Source organism: Sitodiplosis mosellana, unplaced genomic scaffold, assembly GCF_009176505.1.
Source record: "Sitodiplosis mosellana isolate CC-2019 unplaced genomic scaffold, AAFC_SMos_1.0 Smas_scaffold_13, whole genome shotgun sequence".
NCBI classification, from domain to species: domain Eukaryota; kingdom Metazoa; phylum Arthropoda; class Insecta; order Diptera; family Cecidomyiidae; genus Sitodiplosis; species Sitodiplosis mosellana.
In genome coordinates this window covers 220,833-226,832 of record NW_022595255.1, presented here as the reverse complement: position 1 = coordinate 226,832, position 6,000 = coordinate 220,833, and positions in this window count along the sequence as shown.

The window sequence follows — 6,000 nt, the reverse complement described above, 5'->3', positions numbered from 1 at the left end:
AACAAGCGCATAAAAAATGCTGCATTCGGTCGGAAATTAAATATAAATTTTACACGAAGCACGTTGTTTTATCACAACAATAAATGGCATTTGATTTTTTTTGCTTCACAATACAAATGCTTATTGTGATGTGTTCTGGGCAAAAAACGATAATTCTAAATTTTTTATGAAGTTTATTCTTCCCTGGGCAATTTTGAATTCTACATGCGACATTCCGCATGTGATAAAGGCAGCTCAAGTCTAGAATTTGTCGTTTTGGAGCATTTTTAATAAACAATGAGAGCTTCAGTGACTGAAGTTCAGTCCAATCTCAAAATCTCTTCTTGATATTTCTTCGTGCCTTGGCCATAATTCAAACTGATATAAATACGAGGCAAATGTAAATAAATCACCTACTTTTAATAAATACAACATAATGAAAATATAACGAAAGCCAAAAAAGGCCGGAAGAAAAAATTGCGTCGAATAATTCTTCCATCTTATCGCATTAATTAATGCTAACTTGGTGGAAAGTGAAGTGAATTATGTTCATTGGTCGCGTGCGTGATTCTTTTGTTTAACGATCTGCCCGCTAATAAGCGCAACAGTTAGCCCGAACGAAGGCAAAAAAAAGCCTGATTTAAGATCCGTTCTTTCCAAAGCGGATTTGAACTGTGCATTTTTTCCGGCGAGAAAAAAAAATTAAAGTGCCGGAAACAATAGCATCTTGGGACGGTAATCAAGAGAAAAAAAAGTAGGAAGGGAATAAAGGACAGTCGAAAAAATGTGGATTTCACCCTCAATTTATCGCTTGGAAAATATTCTCGAATTTTAATTTGCCGCGAAAACCGTCGGTCGGATCTCGTTTGGAATTTTAATACTAATTGCTTTTTAATATGGCCAAGTGCCGTCGCTCAGGGAAAACAGATACCGAATAAAAAATTCAAGAAGTATTTATGGCCAATTTTTCTTGATTTAAGACTTAAATGGCTGTGATTGAAAATGGCAAAAGACACATTTCTGCCTAAAGTAGAGAAAGGTGCGAAAGATGAGGTAGAATGGGTGAGCTATGAAAATTCAATAAAATACCAACATATGTTCGATTTAAAGGCAAAAACGTTTAAGAATTATGGCCAAGGAAAATCTGTGCATTCTTCCATAGGCATCGCCTTCCGTTTGACTCACTTCAGAGGAATCCAACATCATAATAAAACTTGAAGTATTGGCTGTTCAACTTAATCGTATTGCTTAGCAGTTGCTCCAATAACACAGTCCACCGTCTCGGCACCAGTTTCGAGTTGAAAGAGGCTATATAATGTAACAGCAACCGGTTCACGGCGGTATAAAAGAACAAACCATCTTCAAAACGACCCTCCGTTCGGCGTCATGGAAAATTTAAAAGGAAAATCTCACGATGTTTTTTTACAACACATTGAAAAGGCATTTGGTAACACTTGGCGTTTACGAAGCGAGACGAGTTGGTTTATCCTACAAATCCGAAATCCGACTGCCATAAAGTAAATAAAAATAAATGTTTGACATGACACACGACGATTTTTTTTCCTCTCTCTCGGCTTGTTCCATCTACAATATTTTCGATGTTATTGCATTTGTTGAAATGGGCCTGTGAATTGGTGTGTTACACATCGGTTCATAAATACACACAACCGTCAACATTACACACAGTTATTTACGTCTGATGACGGCTGAATGCCGACGTGAGTACACATTTTTACGATGATTGCACTACTGAATTGTGAATTAACACCGTGATATCCTCCGTTTTATTTACTTCTTTTGCCCGAAATCATCAGGAATTATGAGTATGATTTAGCTCCTTTTCGTAATGGACTATTCATTTTGATATGGAATAAAAATGAAGTAGTCCGAAAATGAAATCGATATTGTGAACGAATGTCATTAATTGTATCGCATTTATTCACTAAATAAACGTTTCATCTTCAGTAAATGATAGTTTTAGTCAGAACGTTCATTCGACGTTCAACATCAATTACGTGCCGTTAGCCATTAGCGTTCGACGTGCAACGAATTCACATTCATTATACAAATAATTGATAACATTAATTTTCTTCGTTGATTTGTTTATTTGGCTTCGAGAGCATGTGATCACTTGAAGAAGAAGAGAAACGATTCAAGTAATGTTTATGCATAGTTCGAACTGGAATTGCGTGTTTAGCGAAAATTCGGACAAGAAATTAAGATACAGAAGGATAATCAATTCAATGGTCATTTGGCGGTTCTACTAGGTACTCCGGTACTCTGGAATAGTAAACATGAGCAAATGTTTGTGGAATCAGCAGCAGAATAATGCGTTCATTCAATCGGAGCTTCGTTCAATTTGGGCTTTCAAACATTGCCCTGACATTTTTACCTCGGATGAACATTCTCTGTAGTTCAAAGTCTGAACAATACCTTCTCAGCGAAAAAAAAAATTTCCGTGTCATTTTCAGTTAGGTAAATAAACTAAAACAAGATTGAAGTAAAAAAACGTCATCATTCAAACGGAACAAATATATTGAAACCTGATATATGCCGTGAAAAGCATCCGAAATAGCATAAATCTATTTTTGTGTCAATCACAATAGCAGTGCAAATAAAGCCTCAAAAACACATCTTTTTTACAAGCGGCTGCTTCATTTCAAAAGTACAAAAGCGAAAAATGGTTTCAGTATCTGGTTTTGTTCTCTATTTGCCATGGAAGCGGGCTAAAATTATCACATGCCGACTACAATTTACTTTGTTCTTTGTGGAAATACGGAAAAACTGCAACATTTCCTCATCGATACTGGCACCCATAGCGGAATTTCCCCTCTTGTTTCTCACGCAAAAGTGATAAATCAATCGTTTAACCGTCAGAGTAAATATATCGAACAACAATAAATTGTGTGATTGTTCTTGAGAACGTCACACTTGTGCTTAGAAACACTTAGAGCATCGATTCCTGTCAAAGCAGTCGGCAAACAACGATTATTCACCGCACGCGTGAGCGAACAAAGCGAATAGAAATGAAACGACAAGCGTTGAACATATTTATTTGATTTGTTGCATTTATTTTTCCATTTGATTTGTAAAGTAAGAAGGAAGGTGCGAATTGAAATCGAACACAAATTGCGCACTTTTGTTGCTATATTTTCGGAAAATTGATGAGGCTGTCGAAAGTTTTGTTGCTCTAAGGTATTTCAAATGATTTTTCACTCTTTTTGTTAAGAGCAAATTCCAAAGTCGAAAGATTCCACCAAATGTGTGTGTGTTCCGATTCAAATATTTCCCCCTTTTTTGCCCAGAAAAATCCAACAAAACAATCAGAGAGCTCATAAATAATATGATATGCCATTTGCACAAGTTTCACTTGTGTCGAAAAAGTTCTTATCATGTGAACTTGTTTTGCATTCGCACCGTGCGTCGCGCATACATACGAAGGGCGCATTCGTTTCGTGCATGCATACATACGAGAGACACAACTGTTACAAAACTGATAAAACATTTTTGAAACTATAAATTTAATCAAAATGCAAATTAAACGCTTCGAATCATTTTTTCCACTTCTTAAATTAGCATTAATATTAATAAGTGCGACTCGGAAAAAAGAACACTGGAGCTTGTTTGGAAATTGTAAAATTTATTATCTGTTCGTTGCAATGGCGAATATTTTGCACCAAAAAAAAAAACAAAAAAAGAAAGAAAGTAAGGACAAAAGGACCGGGGCCTTCGTATGGAGAATATATGTGTGTGTGCCGTTTGACCAGTTTCTTCGTAGCAACGTTCCAAAAATACGGGGATGTGCTTTAAACATTGGCAACGTGTCAAGTGAAGCAAAACATCCAAGAGACTGGGAATTTGCTGATAAGAGCAGCCGAAGGCGTGGTCTATATACACTGGAAAATCCGTTTTGATTGCGCACAAAAGCTTTTTTGATACATTTTGCTCCGTGTTCGCTTTTTCCCAGCGACACTTTGGGATGGGCTTTTGCTCTTATTAAATATTTCGCATGGAAAGGGAATGTCGACGAAAAAAAAAACAGAAAGAGCAAAGCACGGATTTTACGATGCGAGCCAAACAAAGAGATAACCAACGAAAATGAACATTTCAAACATTCACTATTTTTGTGATTTATTCACATGAACACAGAAAAAATTCCACAACTGTTCGCATGACCTTTGATTAATTAAAATGGTGTTATTTTTCATCTGCTTTTTCCTTCTCTCCGTGATTCGCCGTTTTAACAACTGTATTTTTTCGATAAATAAACTTCACACAACATGATTTATACGCTGAAATACATAGGATGCGATGAATTTTGATTAACAAATTCCAGAGTGATTTTCAACAACATGTCACAACACGGAAATCATGTTGAAGGACTCGAAAGATATGGAAAAACAGATGAGATTATTTTGAGAAGGAAAACACGAATTTTATTCACAATATTCATTTTACCTGAGATTAAATTCATATACTAACACGCATAAATAAACATATTTTTTGGTAAAAACAAATAAAGTTTTTTTCATTCAAGTTTTATCTTCCTATCAAACGTATATTTCACAGTACAGAATTTACGGAACAGAAATTTGTTTCAATGCATTTCTCAACCAGTAAAGTGATTTTTCACTACATTTCAACTCTTTTTGCATGTCAAATTAAATCTCAAGTATTTCAATCAATTTGTTTTATCAACCTCTCGATATTTCAAATCCACATCTCGAACAAATATGGTGGTGATTGTGTGATTTATAGGGTTAAAAAAACCAATGTGTCACTTGCAAAATCAAAGCAATCTAATGCCATCAAAAAATTAATGGCAAAAGTGACGTGTTTGAAGCTGCGGCTTTAGCATTTGTTTTGATGGCATTAAGAACAATGGTCAGAAAAAAGCAGCGGGACGTTCAGAGAATATGTGAAAGGGTTGACATGGATGGCTTTGTGTCAGTGTCGAGCGATTTATATTTCGGGCAAGTGCCTCACATTTTAATATAAATGACATTTAGCTGCGTGTAATTAATGATGTTCAATTTAAATTTTGCATCATTTTTTGTGCTCAGTACCATCTCTATGCAGCCCAATAGCAGCAACAGCGGCAGCAATGACAGACTTGTGCTTCGGTTCTTGTTTTTTTTGCTCTCACTGGTTTTTTTTGGGGTTTGCGGAATATCTCGTCGATGTCATTTGAGTAGGAGATGCAAAAATATGAAACGGGCGTTTAATTGTTTTGAATGGGTTGAAGCCGAAGTTCGGAAGCCCGTGTGTGGAATGGATAAGGATGAATTGCCGTTTATAAAACAAATAAATGAAAATTGCCTCCCAAAATTAATACCAAACATTCTCGTTTGGCTTTGTATGATGATCATCCCCGCACAATCACAGCGACAGCGACAATTCTATTTAGTCAATGCCATGGCTCAAGCCATAAAACATATCTCCCGTTTATTATTTTCATATGAATTGAAAAACCCCTTCAAATCAAATTTAATACAATTCTCATGATTAATGGTTCACCGTTTTGAGCTTATTACGTACGCATTACGTTCCATTGGGTCGGCTATGAGCCGCATAAATTTCCAACTCTGATCAACGGCCAATAGACAATTGTACGGTACATGAACGCCAACGCTCTGCTTTCTCTCTCTCTCTCTCTCTCTCTGTCTCTCTCTCTCTCTCTCTCTCTAATAAATATCGTAATTTTGGACGGTGATTGTGCGTTGGAACGGTGTACAACTGAAATGCCACCGCCACTGTTGACGACGACCTGCACATTCTTTACGCTATAGAAAATGACATACAGCAGGATATCGCTTGAAGTGTGGGTAATTACATTGCTAAACGATGATTATAAACGATTAAATTAAATTGAATCATTATTTTTCGTTTACCTCGAACTTATGCACAGAATGACGGGCATCATTTGCATGCGTGTGTTATCTTTCAACCACCAAAGTCATTCAGCCCTGTCCTTGAACTTAGTCATTTTTAGGAAAATTGCCATGTTTTTCATAGTAACAA